Raw genomic sequence first — 16,509 nt, 5'->3', positions numbered from 1 at the left:
CTCCCGCGTTTTGTGGCAATTTTGCGGCATGGACCTGCCTAGTCCCTGTAGGTGGAATCCATGTTGGTGCGGCCTGCTTTGAAAGAGTCTATGCTAGCGCAATCCTGGCTAAAGCAGCCTCTTTTGGTCGGGTCATATCTAATAAGGCCTCCTATGACAGGGCCCAATTTGGTATGACCATTGTTGACGAGGCCATATCTTACAAGGCCCAGACAGGTGCAATCCTAGCTAGCAAGGCCTACTTTGGCATTGCTCGAGCTCACCTGACTCAAGCTAGCATGGCCTAACTCCATGCTACCCCAATTAATACAGCTCAAGCTACCATGGCTGTAGTCCAATCTGACGGGATCCAGTCTCGCAAGGCCCAATGTCAACATGTCAACATGTACACCACATGTCAACATGTTGATCATTTGTAGTACAAGTTAGACATATGGGACACACCTAGGAAACTTTCCTTGCAAATTAGACATGTGTCTTGCAAGTTGGATGTGTATTAGAGGTCCTATAGCATATTGCCACATAGTTCTTAGTTAAGTAGTATATATAGAGGCAAGCATGAGGCCTTCTTTACTCTTGTCAACTCCTTTCTTGCTTTTAGTCTAGTTTCAAGAGTCTTATATTTTCTAGTCTTTGGCAATAGCCATTCTAATTCTTCCTTTAATATACATACTTTTTTCTATTTTGTAAATTTTCTTTTGACACAAATTTCGCAAGTTGATGTATCTTCTTCTAGTTTGTATCCTTGATAGATTCATAAGAGTATACATACAATATTAGAGCTTTTTTCTTTTTTGATTAAAATTAAATTATCCCTTTTTCTTGATAAGACATAAGCATATTAGAAGTTGTGCATTATCCTCTAATAAACTAATATTGTTTTTAGATAGATTTTTTTTTTTTTTTTTGATTCTTGAATATTATTTTCTATAAGAATAGAAACCTTTTTTTTTATTGTGCTAGCATGGCAAAGCTTGCTAAAATAAAGAGTACAATGGTTGAAATGTAAGAGCAAATAAAAGAGTTAATGCTTGCAATGCATCAATTCAATCTACTACTACAAAGAGCAACAAGTTTATTAAGCAATAAAGATATAGAGATGATTGGAATTGCTTCAACATCTATACCAAGCCATACTATTGCTCCTACAATAGAATATTGTTCAAGATTTAAAGAACCAAATATTAGATTGCTTGAGAAGTTTGATGGCACAATATCTAAGTTTTGAAGATTCATCAATCAAATATAACTAGTGATTGAACTAAAACCTCAAAGTTATCCAACTGAAGGATCTCAAGTTAGGTTTATTGGAACACTACTTTCAAGTTTTGTTTTATCATGGATTTCATCATTTCTTGAATGATGAAATTCAATATTGGATAATTTGAAAGTATTTTTAGCAAATTTTTAATCTATGTATGGATATTATAATACAATCTTTATTGCAACCAACAAGATTTGTATCTTGTAATAAGACAATCAATCAATGACATTATACACTTCATAATTTAGACAATTAGCAATAGATATTAAGTAGAATGATACAGCATTCATCAGCCAATTTCTCTACGGATTACAATATAAAGTAAAGATATTGATGTTCAATTTATCTCATCCTTAGACATTAAGTTAAGCAATTGATTTTGTTGTGAAATGTGATAATTGGCTTTTTGAGTTTCAATCTGAGAATTGCACAAAGAAACCTCAAAATTATTATAATTCAATGGCAATACCAATGACTTCTCAATCTAAACATTTGAAAATAAAAGACATATAAATTAATGCAATACATTCTAAACCTCTTATTAAACAAGAAAAGACTCATCGTTGTCAAGAATTATGTTTATATTGTAGAGAAGCTAAGTATATTACTCAATATTATCCAAAAAAATAATGCAACTACAAAATGATGAATACTACTATCAAAGATGAAAACGTGTCAAAAAACAAATTTGTCCAGTTATAATAGAGACCATGTGTTAAGGACATGAACCAATGAAATCTGTGTCAAAGATGATGCATAAACCAATGAAATCTGTGTCAAAGAAAGAGTGACAAAATAGAAATAAATAAGTACGTATATTAAAAAAAACTAGAAAGGCTTATTGCCAAAAGACAAGAAAACTTGAGACTCTTGAAACTAGACCAGAAGCAAGAAAGGAGTTGACAAGAGCAAAGAGGGCTTCACTCTACTTTTTATATATACTATCTAATAAGGAATTATATGGCGATATTCTAGAGGACCTCCAATATGTGTTGAATTTGTAGGATACATGCCTTGACTTACAAGGCAAGTTTTTCTACATGTGAGCGACATAATTAATTTAATCTTTAAGCTAACAATATGTGTGGCACATGGCCAACTTATTGACCATATTTCTAACCCAAAAAATCAATTAAAGACACCAATAAATCCAAAGTAGCATCTATGAAGCTTCTAGGAAGCTTTCATAGAAGATATTATAGAATTGATTTGCTTTTACCTACTTCTACTTACTTCTATATATTTATATAAGTAATTATTAGCTAACATGTATATGTCCATGACATTATCCTCTCTTCTAAGGACAAGTTCGATAAGGAGCGGTCATCATATGTTGAGAAAATCTATGATGCAACAATTTATATCTGTCACATACTCAAATCTTTGTTTTCTTTGAAGATGGTTGATAGGGCCTCTCAACCATCGATAGTGTAATATCAGGATAGAAAGACCACCTTGTTATCTGATCATTGTTGAAGCCTTCATAACTTCTTTCAAATAAAATATTTGGAACACCGTCAAGAATTATTCCTACTTCTAATAAAATTATTAAATATTAGGAGTCTCTTCCAAGGTCATGATATCAAATGCATTCTATCTCGCTATCTATTTGAAGAAAAATATGTCATTTTTAGTGATCTTCATCTCGATTGCATCGTCTTAAAGGTTGTGACAATTGTAATGTCTCATCTGGTGTCGGGGTAGAGAGAGTTTGCCTCAAGAAAGCGCTGGGCTTTTAGTTGCCACTAAATGCTAAATCAAGTCTAAGATATAAAACACCAAGTTTATATATATAATATTTTCCCTTTTTGGGCAATTACATGAAAATACAAGCCCAAGTACTAAGAAAACATCCAAATGTATGATAAAGATCTTAAAACCTTATATATCCTTGTAAGAGATGTTTCTTGTACTTCAATAGGTCATATCTCTCAATTGAACCATCCAAAAAATCCTAAATTTTAAATAAAGTACTAATATACTTTCAAAAACTTTCACAAAAAAACTCAACTGTAAATTCATTACGGAACTTGACATATCACTAAAATCCTAACAATAGCTTTAACCCCTAGCTTACATACACTTGCGTGCTAATTTCTTCATATCTCACAAAATAAATACTCAAATGCCATGAAACTTTTATCCATAGATTTTCAACTTAATAATTTACATTTATGGAAATTTTGAGCCAAAAATTCGTCCAAAAACTCAAGATATGACTCCAACCATTACTATCAATAAAATGACTCACTTACTGCCTTTGAATTACATGTGCTGTCTTCAAATGTCTATAACTCCTTCATTCATACTTAAAATTTATCAAAAAATATATGTATAGTGTAGCCAAGGAAGTGTCCTCTTCAACCCTAGTCGCCGATCTTTCATTGCTCTCTGTACACATATGTTATGCTTCAAAGAGTGATAGTAGGTACAAATTTGACACCTTAACTTTGAACACCTATATCTCCTTCAAAAAAACTTGAAATCATACAAATTCTTTATCCAAATTATACCTAAAATCTTGAACTTGCTGACTTTAGCCTCTAAAGCTCAAATGACTTCGAAAGAGAAACCCTAATCCCTAACAAGGCCTCAGGCAGCCTCCTTGAAGTCCATTAGACATGGCCTTCGACCAATAGGAATGAAGATCTCCATTCCTTGCCTTCATCTAACCATGCCTTGTTTTCATCCCCTCCAATAAGACTCCTATTAGTTAAGATTTTCTTCCTTAGGCTCTAATCTCCTCTCAAGGCTTTATACTAAACATTTAGATCTTATGATTTTTTTGAAATGCTATAAATAAAAAGATAAATTCAAAATAAAGTTTCTTAAATCCACTCTCTTTAAATTAATCTATTAACCATTCTAACATAAATCTAGATTTATTAACATATAATATATTTTAACTAATTTTTATATATTATAAGCTTTTATAGTACGACACTGGTAGGTCAGCAAATGAAGGTTCTTTAGTCGAATCTACTAGTTATTGGTTTTCCATCTCTTTAGTGTCACAACTACAAAGAAGCTACAAAAAAGGATTGAAAGTAAAATGTTATCTTACCTAGGTTTTTTTTCTTTTATAAGGAAGGTTTTTATCTTGATTTTGATGGATGTTGTCGATAAAAAGTCTCCTTCACTTTTGTTCCATTTACAAGATTCTTTATTGGCTCCCATGTGCATTTATTAATATCATATCCATGCCAATAGACAAGATATTCTAATTTATTTTAGTGCCGCCTTGAATCTAGGACTTCTTCTACTTTGAACTCTTTATTATTGTCCACTTTTATAGGAGGAGGTAGAGCTTGTCTTCTTCTTGGTATGTCCACTATCTTGTATGGTTCAAGAAGAGACATGTAAAATAATAGATTTATTTTTATTGACTCTTGTAGATATAAGTAATTTGCAACTAGATTGATTTGTGCAGAAATAGAAAATGGTCCAAGTCTATGATAGTCCAACTTGTCAGAAGGACGAGTGGTCTTAAAATTATGATGAAGTAAATATATCTTGTCACTCATGTGAAATTGTGGTTGTTCTTTTTGATAGACATCCGCATTGATTATTTGTTGTTCTTAAGCTTCTTTTAACTGCGCCTTCATTGTTGCATATAGCTCTAATAAATGATTTGCCAAATCTTCCACCACAAGATTATCAGCTTTTAAAAAGTCAAAAGTATGAAGTCGTGGATGGTAACCATAATTGGCTAAGAAAGGTGTTTATTTTAAAGAAGAATGTATCGTGTTATTATAAGCAAACTCTGCCAATGGTAAAAAAGTTGTTCAATCATCTTGTTGGTAGTTGATAGTACATCTTAAATAATGCTCCAAAACTTCATTAACATGCTCTATTTGTCTATCAATTTGAAGATGGATTGTTGAAGATAGTTTTATATCTACTTTTAAAATCTTAAAAAGAATCTGCCAAAAATCTTGATACAAACTAAGTTTTCCTATCATATATAATATCTTTGGGTAATCTATGATAGTGATAGATGTTGTCAAGAAAGAGCTTAGCTATTTCTTCACCTGTGATAGATTTTATACATGATTCAAAATGTGCCATCTTAGTAAAAAAATCTACTATCACAAATATAAAGTCATAAGAAGTTGAGATTGGAAGATCTATGATGAAATCCATAGAAACAGAAGACCATTGTTGTTTTGGAATAGGTAATGGTTGAAGAAGTCCGTAAGGTCAATGACAAGGAGTTTTTAAACTTGAATAAATGTCGCATGATTGAACAAAGTCTTTCACACACTTCTACATTTGTGGCTACTAAAAATCTCTAGATATAAGCTCCAAAGTCTTGTTGTATCCAAAATGTCCTAGTGTTGGAAAGTCATGACGTGCTTAAAGAACACGTAATTGTACTTTTTCTTTTGGAACATATAATCGACCTTTGAAATAGAGTAGGTTATTTTTGAAGTCAAAATTAGAAGTATCTTAGGATTTAAAAGAAAGATTCTTAATATTGTAAATAAGAGGATCAAAAGACATACTTGATTGGATTTGTTTTACAAGGGTCAAATCAACAGTTAATATTGATTTCATTATTAGAAGATGAAAATGCTATGGCTTCAAGAAAATTATTCTTTGCTGATCAAAAGATGCATCTCCTTCTTTTGGTGCAAGATAAGAATTTCTAAAAAGAACATTTGATAAATCTTTTTATTTTTTGAATAGATATATAAACTTGAAATCAAATCTTGATAAGAACATGCTCCAACGGGCTTAGCAACGATTTAAAATATGTGCTGACAAGAAGTACTTGAGATTCTTGTGATCCGTATATATAGTGACTAAATTAGAAGCATCTTCTAGATGATGATGCCATTTTGAAATGAATCTACAATTGTAAGAAGCTCTTTGTTGTGGATTTCATAGTTAATCTCGACTGCTGAAAATTTTTTGGAATAAAAAGCTATTGGGTGAAGTTTATTATTTGTTTCTATTTGTGATAATACATCACCCAAAATAAAGTTTGATGCATCTATTTTCTAAAAAATTGCCTTAGAAAAGTTGACATAATACAAGATTGGTAAAGAAATAAAGGTTGACTTTAAAGTTTCAAAAGATGCTTCAGCTTCTTTGCTCCACTCAAGTTTATTTTTGTAAGTCAAACATGTAAGTAGAGCTATAACTTGAGAGAAGTCTTTAATGAAGATCCAATAATAGTTAACAAAGTCTAAAAAGTATTGGATATCTTTTACCATTTTTAGAATTTTCTAATCTATAATCATTTAAACTTTCTTAAGATCCATCATAAATCCATCATTTGAAATGATGTATCCTAAAAAGTTAACTTGAGTAGTGTGGAATATATATTTTTTTATCTTTGTATAGAGTCCTACATCTCTTAATTTTTTGTAACACATGACAAACATGAAGTTTATGTTCATTTGTGTTCTTAGAATAGTTCAAGCTGTCGTTAAGATAACAAACAATAAAATCATCTAAAAATTCTAAAAAAATATCATTCATTAGATGTTTAAAAGCTACTGGTGCATTTATAAGTCCAAAAGGCATGACATTGTATTCAAAATACCTATACCTAGTTTGAAACGTAATCTTTCATTCATCTCTTTCTTTAATACGTACTAGATTGTATACTCTCCGTAGATCCATTTTTGTTTAGATCTTAGCTTGATTTAGTTGATTGAGAAGTCTGGATATTAAAAGTAGAGGATAATTATTCTTCATGGTGATTTTGTTGAGTCTTTGATAATCAATACATGTCCTTAATGACCCATCTTTCTTCTTCACAAATAAGATTGGAGTTCTTGCTAGTGTCAAGGACAAAGACTCGATGAGGGAAAATATACACCAAAAGGCTATCTCGATATAATAAGTCAAAATATAAACTAGTAGGTATATTAAAAGGAAACTGGAATGGCTATTGCCACAAGACAAGAAACTAAAGACTCTTGAACCTGGACTAGAAGCAAGAAAGGAGTTGACAAGAGTGAAGAAGCCTTCACTCTTGTCTCTATATATACTATCTAACTAGGGGCTACGTGGCGACGTTCTATAGGACCTCCAATATGTGTTGACTTTGTAGGACACATGCCTTGACTTACAAGGCAATTTTTTCTACGTGTGGGCCACATAATTAGCTTGATCTTCAAGCTAACAACATGTGTGGCACATGGCCAACTTGTTGACCACGTTTCTAATCCAAAAAGTCAATTAAAGACACCTATGAAGTCAAAGCAGCGTCTAGAAAGTTTCTAGGAAGCTTCTATATTAAATATTATAGAATTAACTTACTTTTATCTACTTTTACTTACTTCTACCTATTTCTATATGTAATTATTAGCTTACATGATTATGGCCGTGACATTACCCCCCCTTCTAGAGACGAGTTCCACAAGGAGCGGTCATCATATGTCGAGAAAATCTATGATGCGACGAATTGTATTCGCCACATACTCTGATCTCTGTTCTCTTCGAAGATGATTGATAGGGCCTCTCAACCATGGGTAGTGTCCCATACCAAGGCGGGAAGACCACCCAGTTATTTGATCATTGTTGAGGCCTTCGTAACTTCCTTCGAATAGAATATTCGGAATACCATCAGGAGTTGTTCCTACCTCTAGCAAAATCACCAAACATCGAGAGTCCCTTCCCAAATCGTGATACCAAACGCGTTGTATCTCACCATCTGTTCGAGGAAGAACATGTCGTTCTTGAAGATCTTCATCTCGATTGCATCGTCTTGAAGGTTGTGACAATCATAATGTCTCGTCCGGTAGGTCAGCAAACGAAGGTTCTTGAGTTGAATCCGTTGGTTGTTGGCTCTCCATCTAATTAGCATCACAAATGCAAAGAAGTTACAAACAAGGATAGGAAATTGAATGTTATCTTGCCTCAATCTTGTCTCTTTTATAAGAGAGATTTTCATCTTGGTTTTGATGGATGTCGTTGATGAAAAACTTTGATTTTAGCTGATGCATTTCCTAGATTCCTCGATGGCTCCCATGTGCATTCACTAATATCATAACCGCACCAATGAACAAGATATTCCAACTTATTTCAGCGCCGCCTTGAATCTAATATCTCTTCCACCTCAAATTCTTCATTATTATCTACTTATATAGGAGGCGGTGGCATTTGTCTTCTTCCTTGTATATCCACTGTCTTATATGGTTCAAGAAGAGACACGTGGAATACAGGATGGATCTTCATTGACTCCGGTAGATGTAACCGATATGCAACTGGGTTGATCTGTTCAGAAACAGAAAAGGGGCCAAGCCTACGATAGTCCAACTTGTCACAAGGTCGAGTAGTCTTGATATTGCGACGAAGTAGCCATACCTTATCACCCACGTTGATTTGTGGTTGCTCCTTACGATATAGATCTGCGTTTATCTTTTGTCGTTCTTGAGCTTCCTTCAATTGCGTCTTCATTATTGCATGTAACTCTGACAACCGATTTGCCATATCTTCTGCTGCAGGATTATCAACTTTTGAAAAATCAAAAGTATCAAGTCGTGGATGATAGCCATAATTGGCAAAGAAAGGTGTTTGTTGCGTGGAAGAATGTACCGTATTATTATAAGCAAACTCTGCCAATGGCAGAAGGTTTGTCCAATCATCTTGTTGGTAGTTGATAGTATACCTTAAATATTGCTCCAAGACTTGGTTTACGCGCTCTGTTTGTCCATCAGTTTGAGGATGGAAAGCTGAAGATAGCTTTATGTCCACTTTTAAAATCTTGAAAAGAGTCCTCCAAAATCTTGACACAAATTGAGTTCCCCTATGTGATATGATATCTTTAGATAATCCACGATAGCGATAGATATTATCAATGAAAAGCTTAGCTGTTTCTTCACCTGTGATAGATTTTGTACATGGCACAAAATGTGCCATCTTGGTGAAACGATCTACTATCACAAATATAAAATCATAAGATCTTGAGCTTGGAAGATCTTGTGATGAAATCCATAGAAACAGAAGACCATGGTTGTTCTGGTATAGGTAATGGCTGAAGAAGTCCGTAAGGTCGATGACGAGGAATTTTTGATCTTGAACAAATATCACATGATTGTACAAAGTCTTTGACTGACTTCCACATTTGTGGCCACCAAAAATCTCTTGATATGAGTTCCAAAGTCTTATTATATCCAAAGTGCCCTACTACTGGAAAGTCATGACGTGCTTGAAGAACACGTAAACGTGCTTCTCCTTCTGGAACATATAGGCGTCCTTCAAAATATAATAGATTATTCTTGAACTCGAACTTAGAAGGATCATGAGACTTGGAAGAATTATTCTCGATATCATAAACAAGAGGATCTGAGGACATACTGGACTGGATTTGCTTGAGAAAAGTTGAATCAACAGTCAATGTTGATTTCATTGCTCGGAGATGAAATTGCTCCGGTTTCAAGAGGACCGTTCTTTATTGCTCAAAAGCTGCATCTCCTTCTTTTGGTGCAAAATAAGAACGTCTAGATAGGGCATCAGATAAACCTTGTTGTTTTCCTGGTCGATAAGTGATAATGAACTCGAATCTTGACAAAGACATACTCCAACGAGCTTGACGACGATTCAACACGCGTGCTGACATGAAATACTCGAGGTTCTTGTGATCTCTATACACAGTGACTGGACTAGAAGCGCCTTCTACATAATGATGCCATTTTTGAAAGGAATCCACGATCGCAAGAAGTTCTTTATCGTAGATCTCATAATTGATCTTGGCTGCTGAGAATTTTCTTGAATAAAAAGCTATCAGATGAAGTTTGTCATCTGTTCCCATTTGTGATAAAACTGCACCCAAGGCAAAATCTGATGCATCTGTTTCCATAAAAAATGCCTTGGAAAAATCAACACGATATAAGACTGGTGCAGAGACAAACGATGTCTTCAAGGCTTCAAATGCTGCTTCTGCTTCTTGATTCCATTGGAATTTATCTTTACTAGTCAAGGGTGTAAGTGGAGCTGCAACTCGTGAGAAATCTTTGATGAAGATCCGATAGTAATTGGCAAATCTCAAGAAACATTGGACATCTCTTACTGTCCTTGGAATCTTCCAATCCATGATTGTTTGGACTTTCTTAGAATCCATCATGAGACCATCATTTGAAATGATGTATCCTAAAAAGTCAACTTGAGTAGTGTGAAATACACACTTTTCCATCTTGGCGTACAATCCTGCATCTCTAAGTTTTTGTAATACTTGACAAACATGTATTTCATGTTCTTCGACGTTCTTAGAATAGATCAGGATATCGTCTAGATAGCAGACGACAAAATTGTCTAAGAATTCACGAAATACATCATTCATGAGATGTTGAAAAGTAGCTGGTGTATTCGTGAGTCTAAAAGGCATGACATTATATTCGAAATGTCCATACCTGGTTCGAAACGCAGTCTTCCATTCATCTCCTTCTTTGATCCGTACTAGATTATATGCTCCTCTTAGATCTATTTTTGTATAGATCTTAGCTTGATTCAACGGGTCAAGGAGTCCTAATATCAAAGGTAATGGATACCTGTTCTTGATTGTGATCTTGTTGAGTCCTCGATAATCAACACACATTCGTAAAGATCCATCTTTTTTCTTTACGAATAGAATTGGAGCTCCTGCTGGAGATTTTGAATGGCGTATAAAATTCTTCGCTAAATTCTCGTCAATATATGTCTTGAGTTCAGCCATCTCATCTTGCGATAAACTGTAAATTGGTCCAAATGGTGGCTGAGTTCCTTCCTTGAGGTCGATTGAACAATCATATGGGCGATGCTCAGGAAGAATATCTGCATTCTTTTTCTCAAAAACGTCTTGATACTCCTGATATTGACTTGGAATGCCAATTGAAGTCTTTACGTTTTCAGAAATAGGTGCAGCATAAATAGCAAAAGTTGATCCTTCTTTTGCTGCATGTATAAATGCTTTTGCACCTATCAGTACGGGTTTTACTATACTAGACTTATAATTTTTTACTTGGTTGGTAGAACTATTAATAATGCTTTGGAAAAATTCAAGTTTACGCGAATTCCAATCTATTCGAGGGTTATATTTTTCTAGCCAAGATAAACCTAAAATAACGGGATTGGACAGGGATTTAATTATGTTAAAAGCTATGTAGCTATCATGACCATCTATTGTTACATTTATAGGATGAGTTTCATGAGTGACATCTCCAGAAGACAAGGGACGACCATCTATGACTTCTACATGTACTGGTTTAGGTTTCTGTACAAAGGGTATTTTATGACTTTGAACAAATTGTTCATCTAAAAAACATGTTGAGGCTCTCGAATCTAATAAAGCAGAGGCTTTGTAATTCTTAGGTCCTAAATATAAGTCTATTATAAAACAAGGAGAGGGTTCTGAGGAGAGGATAGGACCTTCATTAGGAATTGTACAAGGTTCCAGCTGCACGGTCCCTATTGTAGCTGGACGAATCCGTTTTCTGACATGTTATCTTCTTTGACTGTCGTACCCCTCATTTTATAGTTGCGTCATTTCTTTGGACAATGTTGAGTAGTGTGCTTAGGTTCTCCGCAATATAAACATAATCTTTCTTGACGACGACAAATCTTTTCTTGCTCAGTTAGGGGTTTAAAACGTACCGCGTCAATTTGCATGTCTTCTACTTCTGAATGTACGTTTGGCAAAGATGTTGATGTTGCCATTGAGTAATAACGTTGAGGTTCCCGTGAATGATTCTCGGATCGAAATTTGAAAAGTCGATTATCACATTTTACCGCAAAATCGATTGCTTGACTCAAAGTTTGAGGATCAGGTAAGTTGAGCATCAATTTCTTTACTTCGTATTACAATCCATAAAGAAATTGACTGATGAGTGCAGCATCATCCCACTTAATGTCAATTGCAAGTTGTCGAAATTGTGAAGCATATACTGTTATTGAGCGATTTCCTTGTCGCAGAATTCGGATCTTATTTGTTGCAACACGAGTTGCATCGTGTTCACCATACATAGATCGAAACTCCGCCAAAAAAGCTTCCAAATTGTCCAATATTGGATTTCGTTGTTCAAAAAAAGACGAAAACTACGATAATGCAGAACCAAAAAGTAGAGTGCCAATAAACCTGACTTGTGATCCTGGAGTTGGATAGCTTTGCGGTTGAAGTTCAATTGCCAATTGTACTTGATTGATGAACCCTTGAAACTTTGATCTCGTACCATCAAATTTCTCAGGTAAGGCAATTCTTTGTTCTCTAGTGCTTATAGGGTGTTGTACAATTGGAGAAGGAACGGGATTTGTTGTAGATGTTGAAGGAGCTTCGATCATCTCTATATCTCTACTTTCTGCTATTCTTGTTCTTTCCTGTGTTGGTGAATTGAGTTGATGCATCGCAAGCATTAACTCCCTCATTTGCTCTTGCATTTGTGCCATTGCACTCTTCATTTCAACAAGCTCTGCCATAATGACACTAAGAAGAAAAATTTGTTTGATATTGATCAAGACAAAAGAAAAGAAAGACTTGATAACAAAGAAGATACTAAGAACAATATCAATTTAGAAGTGGGTAATCCGCAAACTTCTAATACGCTTATGTCTTGTCAAGAGAAAGGGGTAATCCACTCTTACTCAAGAAAAAACAAAGCTCTGATATTGTAAGTGTAGTCTTGTCAATCTGTCAAGGACAAAGACTCGATGAGGGAAAATATACACCAAAAGGCTATCTTGATATAATAAGTCAAAATATAAACAAGTAGGTATATTAAAAGGAAACTGGAATGGCTATTGCCACAAGACAAGAAACTAAAGACTCTTGAACCTGGACTAGAAGCAAGAAAGGAGTTGACAAGAGTGAAGAAGCCTTCACTCTCGTCTCTATATATACTATCTAACTAGGGGCTACGTGGCGACGTTCTATAGGACCTCCAATATGTGTTGACTTTGTAGGATACATGCCTTGACTTACAAGGCAATTTTTTCTACGTGTGGGCCATATAGTTAGCTTGATCTTCAAGCTAACAACATGTGTGGCACATGGCCAACTTGTTGACCACGTTTCTAATCCAAAAAGTCAATTAAAGACACCTATGAAGTCAAAGCAGCGTCTAGGAAGTTTCTAGGAAGCTTCTATATTAAATATTATAGAATTAACTTACTTTTATCTACTTTTACTTACTTCTACCTATTTCTATATGTAATTATTAGCTTACATGATTATGGCCGTGACAGCTAGTAATTTGGAATGGCGTATGAAATTCTTGGCCAGATTCTTTTCAATATATTCCTTGAGTTCAATCAATTCATTTTGTGATAAACTATAGATTGGTCCAAATTGCGATTGTGCTCCTACTTGAAGGTCAATTCAATAGTCACGAAAATGATATTTTGGAAGAGTATCCACATTTTTCTTCTCAAATACATCTTGAAATCCTTGATATTGGCTGGGAATGCCTCTTGAAGGTATCATTAGAAATAAGTATGGCATAAATGATTTAAGGTGATCCTTCTTTTGCAGCATGTAAGAAAACTCTTGTACCTACAAACATAGGTTTAATTGTACTAGATTTATGACTTTTTACTAGATTAATTTTAATTTTAATTATACTTTTAGAAAAGTCAAGGACACGAGAAATCTAATTTATGTAAGGATTATATTTTTTTAATCATGATAAACCTAAAATGATTGATTTAGAAGGAAATCTAATTATATTAAAGATTACACAACTACTATGACCATTTATTGCTACATCTATAGGAAATGTTTAGGTTCTCCATAATATAAGCACAATCCTTCTTAATGGCAACGAGTCTTTTCTTGCTCAGTAAGAGGTTTAAAACATATCATATCAATTTGTATATCCTCTACTTTTGAATTTATGTGTAGACGAGATATTGGTATTGCCATTGAATTGTAGTAATGTTGAGGCCCATTTGTATGACTCTCAGATCAAAATTCAAAAAGTCAATTGTCATATTTTATAACAAAGTCAATTATTTGATTCAATGTTTGAAGATCATGTAAGTTGAGCATCAATTTCTTTACTTCATATTTTAATCTATAGACAAATTAGCTAATAAAAGCAATATCATCTCATTTAATATGAGTTGCAAGTTATCAAAACTATGAGGCATATAACATTATAGATCCATTGCTTTGTTGTAAAATACAGATCTTCTTGGTTGCAATACGAGTTACGTCATATTTTCCATATATAGACCAAAATTTTGTTCCACCATGGGTGAAACAATATGATTTGGTGTAAATATTGAAGGAGCTCTAGTCATTTCTATATCCTCACTTCTTCCCATTCTTGTTGATTTTTGTAGTTGTAAGATAAGTTGATGCATTGCAAGCATCAACTTCCTCAATTGCTCTTACATTTGTGCCATTACAGTCTTCATTTCAATAAGCTTTGCCATAATAATACTCAAAAAAATATCTAATATCACTCAAGATAAGTAGAAGAGAGGACTTAAAGACAAAGAAAATACTAGGAACAATATCAGTTTAGAAAAGGATAATCTGCAACTTATAATATGCTTATGTCTTATCATGAGAAAGGAATAATCTACTCTTAATTAAGTCAAAACAAAGTTCTGATATTGTAAGTGTACTCTTATCAATCTAATAAGGACATGAACAAAAAGATGATGCATAAATCAATGAAATCTATATCAAAGAAAGAGTGACAAAGCAGAAATAGGGAAGTATATATATTAAAAAAAACTAGAAAGGCTTATTGCCAAAAGACAAGAAAACTTGAAACTCTTAAAACTAAACTAGAAACAAGAAAGGAGTTGAGAAGAGTGAAGAAGGCTTCACTCTTCTCTCTATATATACTATCTAATTAGGGACTATGTCGCAATGTTCTATAGGACCTCCAATATGTATTGACTTTGTAAGACACATGCATTGACTTATAAGACAAGGTTTTTTACATGTGGGCCACATAGTTAAGTTAATCTTTAAACTAACAATATGTGTTATATATGGCCAACTTATTGATCATGTTTTTAATTCAAAAAGTCAGTTATAGACACCTATTAAGTCAAAGTAGCATTTATGAAGCTTTTAGGAAGCTTCCATAGAAGATATTATAGAGTTAACTTACTTTTACCTACTTCTATTTACTTCTACTTATTTATATAGATAATTATTGGCTTACGTGTATATGTCTATGTTACCATGTAGTTGGAATCTTGTACTATATCTAATGAAGGTCAATTTCTCTCATCAAAACTTTCTTTTTATTTTATAATAGATATTTGTTTAAGATCTAATAATCACAAAGCCTCTGCCTTAATAGATTTAGGAGCCTCAGCTTCTTTTTTAGATGAAGAATTTATCAAAAGTCATAATATACAATTAGTATGAAAAACTAAACGCGTACATGTATAAGTCATAGATGGTCATTTGTTATCTTCTCAAGATGTTATTCATGAAACTTTTCCTATAGATGTAGTACTAAATGGTCATAAGAGTCACATAATTTTTAATATAATTAGATCTCTATCAAATTCAATCATTTTAGATTTATTGTGGCTAGAAAAATATAATCCTATGGTAGATTGGATTTCTTGTAAACTTGACTTTTCTTCAAATATCATGAAGATTTTTTCAAAGCCAATAGAAAGCCATGAATCTTGTATAGCCAAACCTGTACTTGTAGATACAAAATCTTTTTTGCATACTACAAAAAAAGGATCAGCTTTTGTTATTTACACTACTTCAATTTTAAATGATGGAAAGATTTTAAGTAAAATTCCAAGTCAATATTAAGATTTTTAAGATGTTTTTGATAAGAAGAATGTAGATATTTTCTCCGAGTATCATGCATATGATTGTTCTATCAATCTTAAAGAAGGAACCCAACTACTATTTGGTCCAATCTATAGTTTATCATAAAATGAGTTGGCTAAACTCAAGAAGTACATTCATGAAAACTTAGCTAAGAATTTCATATGCTATTCAAAATCTCTTACAAGAGCTCTTATCTTATTTATGAAGAAAAAAGATGGATCATTACAAATATGTATGGATTATTGAGGACTCAATAAGATTACCATCAAAAATAGATATACTCTATTTTTGATATTTAGACTTCTTAATCAATTAAATCAAGGTAAGATCTATACAAAAATAGATCTATGAGGAATGTACAATTTGGTTTGTATTAAAGAAAGAGATAAATAAAAGAGTGCATTTTGAACAAGGTATAGATACTTTGAATATAATGTCATGCTTTTTGGACTTATGAATGCACCAACTACTTTTTAACATCTTATGAATGATTTTTTTTTTGAAT

Source organism: Physcomitrium patens, chromosome 5 (assembly GCF_059467195.1).
Source record: "Physcomitrium patens ecotype Gransden chromosome 5, ASM5946719v1, whole genome shotgun sequence".
NCBI classification, from domain to species: Eukaryota; Viridiplantae; Streptophyta; class Bryopsida; order Funariales; family Funariaceae; genus Physcomitrium; species Physcomitrium patens.
Note: the sequence above shows the minus strand (reverse complement) of the source record.